Here is an 11627-nt window from a genome sequence, read left to right on the forward strand (position 1 = left end):
ATTAAGAAGATCAACAAGAGATAGGAAACAAAATCCTAGATATGCTAACAGTACATCTTGTACCTTTGCTTTACTTGTTTCAGATCCTATCCTCTTTGAAGATGCTGAAAAAGAGGATAAATGGTGCAAGGCTATGGAAGAAGAGTTGATGGCTATTCAAAAGAATCAGACATGGGACTTGGTAAATTTGCCTGAAGGAAAGAAAGCTATTGGGCTCAAATGGGTGTTTAGAACCAAGTATCATGTTGATGGCAGCATCCAAAAACATAAGGCAAGGCTCATCGCAAAAGGTTATTCCCAGCAATAAGGTATTGACTTTGAAGAAACTTTTTCTCCTGTTGCTCGCTTTGAAATTGTGAGAACTTTTTTAGCCTTGGCTGCTAATTTAAGTTGGCCAGTTTACCAATTCGATGTTAAATCTGCCTTTTTAAATGGTGATTTGGAAGAGGAAGTCTATGTCTCACAACCTGAAGGTTTTGTAGTAAATGGCAAAAAAGATAATGTCTACAGGTTAAAAAAGGCACTCTATGGCTTAAAGCAAGCGCCGCGGGCATGGTACTTCAAGATTGATTCATATTTCCATGAGAATGGTTTTGAAAGGAGTAACAATGAGCCTACTCTTTATGTAAAGCGAGAAGGTAAAAATGATTTTTTGGTCGTATGTCTTTACGTTGATGATATGATATATATGGGTTCGAATGAGTCTATGATCATTGATTTTAAGGAGTGCATGATGAAGAATTTTGAGATGTCTGATTTGGGTCTACTGCATTATTTTCTTGGTCTTGAGGTGAAACAGGGAATCGAAGGCATATTTCTTTCACAAAGAAAATATGCGACAGATCTTTTGAAAAAGTTTACTATGGTAAATTGTAAAGTTGTTGTTACGTCGATGAATATTAATGAAAAGTTGTGTCGTGATGATGGTTATGAAATGGCAAATGCAACTTATTTTAGAAGTCTAGTTGGTGGTTTGAATTACTTGTCTCATACAAGACCAGATATTGCTTTCTCTATTGGCGTTATATCGAGATTTATGCACAATCCAAGCAAGCTTCACCTTGGAGCTGCAAAGAGAGTACTAAGATATATTGTTGGGACAACAGAGCATGGAATTTGGTATTCTAAGGTAACAAATTTCACATTAACTGGCTTTACTGATAGTGACTACGCAGGCAACATTGATGATCGAAAGAGCACATCTAGTTTCTTGTTTAATCTTGGGTCTGGAGCAGTTTCATGGAGTTCAAAGAAGCTGGAAGTGGTCGCTTTATCAACTTCAGAGGCTGAATATATTGCAACAACCTCTGCAGCTTGTCAAGCAGTTTGGTTAAGGAGACTAGTTGCAGATTTTAATCAGAAACCGACTGGTGCAACTGAGATTTTTTGTGACAATATATCTGCTATTGCGATGACGAAGAAGCCAGCATTTCACAGCAGAACAAAGCACATTGATATTCGCTATCACTATATTAGAGGTCTTGTTTCTACTGGAGAAATTACTTTGAAGTCTTATGATACAAATGAGCAAGCAACAGACATCTTCACGAAGTCACTTCCACAAGCAAAGCATGAGTTCTTCAGAGGTCAACTTGGAGTTTGTTGTTTTGAATCAAGGGGGAGTGTTGAAAAGTGATTCAGATACTTGACCAAGTCTTCAGGATTTTGTTAGTTAGTTTCCTTTATCTTTAGCATGTGTAGATATTGTGGCAGATTAGTAGCTAATTAGTAGTTAGTGGTTTAGTGGACCTAGATTTTAGTATTTTCTGTTTTACAGTAAGCCTATTTATAGGCAGACTTGTTGCTTCCATTATTAATCAGAAACAAAACTTTGCAGTAGCTTTTACTTCTTTTTTCTGCTCTATTTTTCTGTTCACTTTCTCCTTTTCTTCCTTTTTCTTTCCAACAGTTAAACCAGTATTCCAGTACAACTGTTCCAACATAAATGAGTTTAAGAAACTATTTTTATAATCACATCACTAGATTATAAGATAAATATAGTTGAATTTCTAGTGATAATTACATTGTGATTTTATAATTTAGATCCTTTGTGAATTTAGTTGGAAAGCTCATGCTGCAACTTGGCAAGTGTTGTATGAAATTAAAGCATCATATTCATAGAGTAAATGTACCTACCTTCCATCCCTTGGGGATATGATAACCTTCATAATTTATATCCACAATTGCTTCTCGATAAGCCCCCAATATAGGTGGTGTAATTCTCATAACTTCAGATATGACATTCCACGAATACTTCATCTTCTGTATATCATCCCAATTTAAAAATTCCCCTTCTTTCTTTGATGATGCTATCTCAATATGCTCTGCTTTGTCACCAAATAATTAATAAAAGATGGACCCGTACGTAAGATAATTCCATAAATTTATAAAAGCATAATACATAAATATGTCATGTAATTTGGATTCAGTTGGCATTTATGCCTTTCAACTTAAGGTGTGTACAAGTGAGCACTTAAACTTGTATAAAGTTAAGCAAGTAGACACACACATTCTCTGTGACATAATACACATAGGACATCACATATGATGTGAATTATCATGTAGGACATGTGTATCTACTTGTTCAACTCAATACATGTTTTAAGTGTCTACTTATGCAAACTCAAAATTGGAAGACATATATAACAAATGAGGCCAAGTTAAATAGCATATTTATATATTATGCCTTATAAAAAGTAAGGATAACTAGATAAAAGCATGTTGTGATCTTCTTAATTAAAGGGTAAATTGTTAAGATCAAAATAATCAAGTGTCACGCATACGGCTAACAAAGCAAATCCCATAATTCAGAGAAGAAAAATATATAAAAAGGAACAATAATTTAACATACTGACCTTGCAGAATGTTTTGATAAACTTGAGGGTGCTCTGCAAGAGTCTTGATGAGTGAAGTAAGAGTGACAGATGAAGTGTCATGGCCAGCAAAGAGCAGCAACAATATGTTATTAGCAATAAGTAGTTCAGACATGTACTTCCCATTTTCATCAGAACAGGACAACAAATGAGACAAAATGTCTTGTGAAGGTGAAGCTGTTTTTTGTTCCAAGGCTTCTCTTCTTTTCCTTACAAATTGCAATAATTCTTTCCTAATAACATTTGTAGCTCTTATTGCCTTGTAAAATGTTGTACCAGGTAAATTTAGAGGGATGGAGTCCTTTCAAGAAAATGTTGAACTGTACAGAAAGCCTTTCAACATCATTATGGTCTTCAATGCTCATGAATAATTGTCATGCCACTTTGAAACTGTATAATTTGACCTATGGAAACACCTTCACCTTATCTTTACCTAAACAAATATAGACCAGTACAGAAAAAAAGGTTAAATACAACAATGAGTAGAAGTTGGCTTGGCACGAAGTTTGACTTGGTACGAAGTTTAAGAAAATATAGAGGACTTTTAAATCTTATGGTCCTAAATTAAAGTTATGTCAAATGTATAAAATTATCTTTTAATCTTGTGGCTTTAAACATGCCGCGTGAAAAAATGTTAATAAAAAGGGAAATAAGTTATTCTTTTTTAAACATACTAAAAAGGAAAGTAAGTCATTTGAAACAGAGGGAGTATAACTTTTAGGACCCATTTGGTAGGCGGTATATATTAATTAGATAGAATAGTCTTTGGATTAAAATTTAGTCCAACAGAAACATTGTTTGTTTATTTTATTTTATAACTTAATTCATGGATTAGTTATATCTCATATGAGGTCTTATTTTATCCCTATAAAAGGGAGAGATAACTAATCAAAGGTTTAACAATCTTTGGATAAGACCCCTAAATTACTAAATTATCCTCCAATTCTTTTTCCTAAATTTCTTTTATAATTTAATGTCCTTTTCTTATTTATATTGGAATAATTATAAATGTTCTTTTAATTCTCCAAATCCATTTAATGTAATTTGATGATTTCACAATCACATATTTTTTTCTCCGTGTTTGATTTGCTATATTGGGTTGCTTTTTTAAAAAAAAACTGTAGTTCGTCGATTGACTACTGAACTATTTTTATTGTAATAAGCTTCGAGTATTTGAACAATTTTAGTAGCCTTAAATCTATGTGAAGTTTAAGGTATATTTGATCAAACAAAAATTTAGAAATAGACCATGCTATCAAGGATATCTGTAGTGTCACATCACATCTCAAAATTATTACTGATTTTTTTTAAAAAAATAAATATATTTTAGTATTTAACTTGACTAGTTAAATGAAATAGAAAATCCTACAAGAGAAGATTTCTAATCTGTTTGGAAGGACACCCTGCTAATTGGATTTGGTGTAATTGGGTGTAATTACACTGTTTGCCCTGTTTGGTTAGACAAGTAATTACTTGGTCAGCAGATAATTGGTGTAATTGGCAGGGGGTAACTACACTCTCCAATTCACAACCTTACATGGTGTAATTACCAGCTGATTACTTTTAAATTTCTTTTTATTTTTTATTTTTTTACTTCTATTATTTTAAGTTATTTTTTTTATTATTATTCTAAAAATTTCTAAAAGTTTATTTTTTATTTTTTATTATTATATTTTATTTTCTTCTTGTTCTCAACCTTACTTCATGTGATTCTATGCAATTTTTTCGTATTATCTATTTCTTTATGCCATGCTTATTTTCTCGTTAGCATAATTCTATTAGTATTATTTTTAAATTAAAATAGAATTTATTGTTAAGTAAGGTTATAGACTTACGTTTTTTTAAAATAAATAAAAATAAATCATATTTATGTATGATATGTTGAAATTTGCGATAAGAGTATTATGATAATTTTTTTGTTTTGAATTTATAACTTATGTTATATTTTCATTTGTTTTAGTAATATTGAATTCACATTGCAAGTCATTTTTAATTAGACCTGATAGATTATCTTTTTGTCAAACATTTTAATAATTTATGACATTTTTTTTATATATGAATCTTTTTTATCAAACATGCATTTCACGATGTTAGTAGAAACTTCATACTTTTAGTTTTTATGATCAATTCAATTGAAATATATTAATTTGAAAAAATATAAATCAATTATCTTTTCATAATATTAGTTAAGAACATATGTTTATTAATTAATATATTTTCAAAAAATAATATATATCTTAAATATTTAATTTAATATCATTTATATAGCTTCTTATTTGTCTAGTATAAATTTTAAATAATTAATTTTTATTTTTAAAATTTAATATAATATTATGATTGTTATTGTGCATCCAAACATAACATGTGTAATTACACTGTGACATCCAAACATAACATGTGTAATTACAGTATAATTACACTATGGCAACCAAACATGTCAGTGTAATTACTAGACTGTATAATTACTAGGCTGGTAATTACTACCCTAGTAATTACACCAATTCTAATTACTATGTGACTTTCCAAACAGGCCTGTAGAGTTTTATCCTCAAATAATTTAAGTGAGAAAATAGCAACATGGTGATAAAATTATTTTTCTCCTACCTAGTTAGAAGGCCACAAAAAATAATATTAACCGTTAATTATCTACATTGACCCAATTACATGAAATAGGAAATTCCATACTAACTCAAGGATATAAGAAGCTTTTTGTAGAGTTTTACACAAGATTAGATGGAAAGCAACGAACCAAACACATGATGAAAATTAATCTCTACATTACTAAATTATGCATTACTAATCACTGCATTACTAATCCCTACATTATGCATCTTTTTACCAAACAACCCCTTAATTTTATATTCCATGCTCCAAGTTACTGTACATACTAGTATTAATCTTTAGAAACTCAAAATACAATCAAAATGCATTATAAGTTGTTACTTTTTTTTATTCTTTAATATACTAAATCTGTTTCAGTTTATGTGAATCTATACAACTTGATATAAAATTTAAGAAAGAAAGATTTTATTTTGTTGAAACTTGTGGTTATATACATGTCATAATATTTATAATCACTACTAAAATTTGTGATCTTAAATATGTTATAACACTCTCTATTTGATTACTTTTAACACTTGCTTAAATATGGTGTTAGAATTGACTAGACTCTTGCTGATTCTCAAGTCTCTTCGGTACGATATCCGGTCTAAATCAATTTGTACTACTTGGACGACCATGTCACTTGTGTGTGTTGTGAGTTGCCCCATCAGTTTCCAAAAAAAATGTACTCTATTCATTTTAATTTATGTGAACTTATGTAACTCGATACAAAAGTTTAAGAAAAAAGGAATTATTTTTATCACTTCTAATCTTAAATATGTTATAATATAATTATGAGACTATAGACTCTTAAAACTGTTAAAACTTGTTATCTAAAATATTATTATATAATATTTGTCTGGATACTAAAAGTTTGATGTTGAGGATTAATAAGAAGTTTTATTTAAATTATTTTCAAAATGGAAAAGGACCTTTTTAAAAAATTGACTAAATGGGAATAAAGTCGAATAAATTGAAACTGCGAAATATATATATATACATATTCTTTTCATTCACAAACCATACACCGAAACATAGACAACTTCAATTTAGGGAAAAGTGGAGCAATAAACTAACAACGAGCAAGTTTGAACTCCCAATCTAAGACTTGACCCCAACTCCGATCTAGGACCTGACTTTTTCCCCGCCGAAGATTCGAGACATGACCCTGAACCCGACTCGAGACTTGACTCTCAACTTCAACTTCAACCACCAATCGCTAACCTAGGACTTGGGAATCTGACCATAAGTCAGGACCCAAATCTCGACCGCAATTCAAGGTCCCTAGCCTATCCCCAATACGATATATATTCCTGACCTGAGACCTAACTTCAAATTCGACTCGAGAGTTGACTTTTGAGCCTAACTCAAGACTAGAGATGCAACTCTGGAACCTAGTTTGGGACCCATTCCTAAGGTCCTGACATGTTGTCCGTACCATGGGCCACTCGAGATTTGACCCAGGGTCTGCTACCAAGACTCGACCCTAACCCTTAACCTGAGACACGATTTGTGAATTGACTCGACTCGAGAATCGACTCTCAACCCAATCCCCCCAACCCACCCAAGACTCAAAATCCAGACCCGAATCTGGTCCTGATCCCAACCATGACCCTACTCCTCGTGACTCCCGACCTCGACCTGGGATGCGACTCCTAATCCTGATCGAGGTCGATACGTTTGGTCGGGGTTAAGTCAGATCTTGGTGAATTATACTTTTACTTCGAATATTAATGCACTTAGCTTGCGTAATATTTCCCCACTCAATTATTTTGAAAACTAATGTATTTTATACTGCTGAGTAAATCTGTATTAAGACGAAAATACTGCAAAGTGTTACCTTGCCAATAGTTCATAAAATGGTGGTGGACAACAAGTTGCATGGCTTTGATATAGAGTCTGGAAAAAGCATCAGGTCGTAGAAGTTTTTTAACCACTTGTTTGTTTTCATTGCTAAACAAGAACTTATTCCCACTTGCACCACCCAATACCAACACAGTCTCTCCCATTGACGAAGTTTTGAAGATTTTAGACTTGTATTTATCTATTCTCTCTTTTACGAATTTCTCTGGCTTTCCTTCCTTGTTCGCCTTGAGAAACTCTAGTGTTTCCCCCTAGAAATGGCCATCCGCAACTTCCAGGAGGATAATTCAATCTCTTTCTTCTCATCACAAAGAAAATTATGATGAATAATTCTAATGCCAATATCAAAACAGTCACAGGAATTTCCATATCAATGCACTCTGATTTCTCTTTAATTTTTTGTTGTCTTGAATAAATATATGTATACTTCCTCTCTCCTAATTACGTGGTCTATATAAATATACTCCTCTCTCCTATTTTTCGTTTTTTTATTATCAAAGGTAGGGGTGTTCACGGTTTGGATAAAAACTGATCCAAATCGAAAAATCAAACCAAACCGATAAAATAAAACCGATTTTATTTGGGTTTGGTTTGGTTTGGTTTTAGATATTTGAAAACAGATAGTATTTGGTTTGGTTATGGTTTTATTCAAAAAAACCTGAAGAAATAACCGAACCGAACCGAACCGATGAATTATATACATATATTTTATTAATATACATACTTAATATATTATTTTTATAAACAATTTTAAAGATCTTATACATATTTTCATTAAAATTTCTTTATAATTTACTTATTGAAAGCAAAAATGCCCAAGATGAAACATTTATCTTATTGATTTCATGTATATGAGTGTCTATGTCAATTCTTTGTGGGACTGAAAATGTTATTGTCTCTTCCTTTTAGGCCAATATAGTGAATTTTAAAGCTTTATTGATAGTAAATTTAGTGATTGAAAGTTTAGTAATTTAATTCATTCTAACTATTTTTCGTTTTGAATGGATTGTTGTTACTTTTTTCACATTTTAAATGAATTGTTTCTTTTATTTTTGTGTATGGTTAATAACCGAATAACCGAACCAAACCAAACCGAAACCGATAATCACCAAATCGATAAATGTATATTATTTTTGGTTTGGTTTGGTTTTGATAATTTTAAAACCGATTAAGTTGGTTTTGTTTTGGTTTTGACCAATAACCGATCCAAACCAACCCGTGAACACCCCTAATCAAAGGCAAGCAAATTTGTGTCTAATCATTGACGAAACAAATCTCTCTCTCTCTCTCTCTCTATATATATATATATATATATATATAAAGCTAGATAATAAAAATATGATGTGGGACCTCTCAATGACCAAGAATCTTATTTATCTTTTTTGTGTTTTTTTGACATTTTCTTTATTTTTTTTCAATTATTTTATTTTATAAAATCATCTCTTTAATTCATACATCTTCAATTACATAAATTCAAATCTTAATTAATTTAGTAATGTCTATAACTCCTAAACTTCATATTCATAACCTTCAAATTATTTAATTTATAAATTTATAACTCCTTAAAATCACACTTATAAAAACCTATTTTGAGAAATATATGATCATTATTTTATTTTCATTTTTCTATTCTTCATCTTTTGTATCTTTGGTTGATCATTTTTCTGTCTTCTTTGATCTGATTTTGCAGGAGAGAGATGTATAATGAAGAATGTTAGATATTTTTGCATAATTTGATTTTACAAGGTAAAATGATTTAACATGTATAATATAATTATCTCATTTTTTCTATTGTGACTATATATTTAATTATAGTATTATTTTTATTCTTAATTATATGAATCATGAATCTTTTTTTAGAAAAAATAATTTGATTTTCTCTCTTAGCTTCTCTTTGTAGTCTCTAGAGAATATTAATGTTAGACAACCTTACATAGTTTGATTTTATGATAAAAAAAGAAGTAATGTGACACCTCTCAATGACCAAGTGCTATTGTAACTATATATTTAATTAAAATATTATTTTTATTCTTAATTATATGAATCATGAATTTTTTTTAGAAAAAATAATTTGATTTTCTCTCTTTGCTTCTCTTTGTAGTCTCTAGAGAATATTAATGTTAGACAACCTTACATAGTTTGTTTTTACGATTAAAAAAGAAGTAATGTGACACCTCTCAATGACTAAGAATCCTATTTATGTTTTTTTGTGATTTTTTTTATATTCATCATCTCTCTTTCATTTTTTTTCTCATTACGCTATAACTTACTTTAATATATTTGTAATGTAGAAAAACGACACTCTATTACCAGAAAATATATGACTAATATTAGAGTGCATAAGACATCTGTTTGAGCAGGATTTGCATTTGTTGGAATAGAGAAAATTCGCCAGTAATGTGTGATAACTAAAAATGGTAGTATAAAAGAGAGAAATTGACTATCAAATAGTAAATGAGAGATGAGAGGAGTAAATTACTGATTGCTATTTAATTATTTTGGTAAATCAAACGCATATGCAAGAAGGTGTTCCTGTAGGCACAACCACCTATTGATAACAGTTTTATGCCTAGCCTGAAAAGTTCATTTTATATGGATTGCACCTAACGTTGCATTATTCATAATAATATGATTATTTTTAATCATTTATATGTCTAAGAGTCGTTTCTTTAAAATCTATACTGAAATTCTTATATTAATTTTGTAATGATTAGTTTTTCTGTTATTTATTTTTCCCATTCCTGACTACATTGATTACTTGCATTTTCTCAAATTAAATTGAATAATTAATGAGCAATAATGTTTTTACTTCTTCATATGTTACAATATGCTTTTATGCATTGTTTCTTGAATTATTATTTTTTACATTTTATATTGAGATTTGGAAATATATTTTGATTATTTAGAAGTTAAAAAATGAAAAAGAAGAGTATGATTTAATATTTTTTAAAAGAGAAAATATGATTTAATATTTTTTAAAAGAGAAAATGAGTGATTATATCGGAAAGTAAGAGACGGAAAAAGCGTTAAAGATAAAAAAAAATGTTCAATTTGTCATACATATCCCTACATATACAGATACTTACAGAAAGTGTTTGATTTTTTTTTAACTCCTTCAATTTTCTTTCTTTACCTTCTTTTAAGAAAAAAATGAAAATATTATTTCACTTATATTAGATTATATATGTACAAGTTTTATAGAAGACTCTAAACTCTGAAGTAATGAAAATAATTATATAAAAAAAGGTATTTTAATAATATAATTGATTAAAATTTTAAAATATTTTATTAAAAATTTCATATAAAAAAATCTAATATGCGCAAAGCGCGTATTTATTCACTAGTTTAATATATAATACATAATAATTGACATACTGTCAGTCATAGAGACAGAAAAGGGCCACGGTTGGTGAAGGAGAATATTTTATGATCACTAAAAAGTAGTAGATAATAATTGTTACAGTATTTCAGTTCAAGTAAATTAATCAAAGTATATTTCAAATAAACGTGCATATTTGTCAATTGTCAATTTGCAAAGAGTTAAAAGGACCTACTACCTATCAAATTTAACGTTTTTAAGTCTACTTTCCATATAATTATAAACCTCTCTTCAATACACTTTTGGAGAAAAATGTTAGGTGTATTTTAGCACCGACCTATACAATAATTGAGTGCGTATATACGTAAGATGGACCCATTCAAAATGAATGTACCTAGAAATTATGAATTGTTGACAGCATAGTCGGACGTGCATTAAGGGAATAAAGCATCAGCTAGCATGAGTTATATGTAAAAAATAATTTTAATGTACTAGTATCTGGCGTACATTAATTACATGTATATTTCACAATGATGAGCATGAACTATTAAAAAATCACATAATTTTAAAAAAAAAATAGCATTTGAATTGTAATAAAAATATGAAAAAGTAAAATGACAAATATTGATAGTATATAGTTAACTCAAGAGGAGAAACCTTTTTTACATTTAGACCTCCCCATATTATAATTTCGATATATAAGTTTTATATTTGTTTTAGAAGATAAAATAAAGTAGCAAAAACAAACATAGAGGTGCACTGCCTTATGATTAACTTTCATAGAATGTCTCTCTTGTCTCAGAATAGATGTCTCATAGAGTAAAGTCAAAATGTTGAAATTAAATTAATAGTTACAAAATACACATTTCAAGAAGTTTTGTGTTGACAATAATTAGAAGAAGATGAAATGTCCTTCTCATTAAGTAGAATGTAATTTATTAAGTAATTCAAATTTAAACTAACGAAAACTA

The 11627-nt window shown here is 29.6% G+C and overlaps 1 pseudogene; it reads right to left on the reverse strand.

The window, feature by feature from the left end:
• Positions 1–1817: 1817 nt before the first annotated feature.
• On the reverse strand, positions 1818–7706 carry LOC125833526 (beta-amyrin 28-monooxygenase-like; annotated as a pseudogene).
• Positions 7707–11627: the final 3921 nt, after the last annotated feature.

Source organism: Solanum verrucosum, unplaced genomic scaffold (genome assembly GCF_900185275.1).
Source record: "Solanum verrucosum unplaced genomic scaffold, falcon-dt-bn FXZP01000105.1, whole genome shotgun sequence".
NCBI lineage: Eukaryota > Viridiplantae > Streptophyta > Magnoliopsida > Solanales > Solanaceae > Solanum > Solanum verrucosum.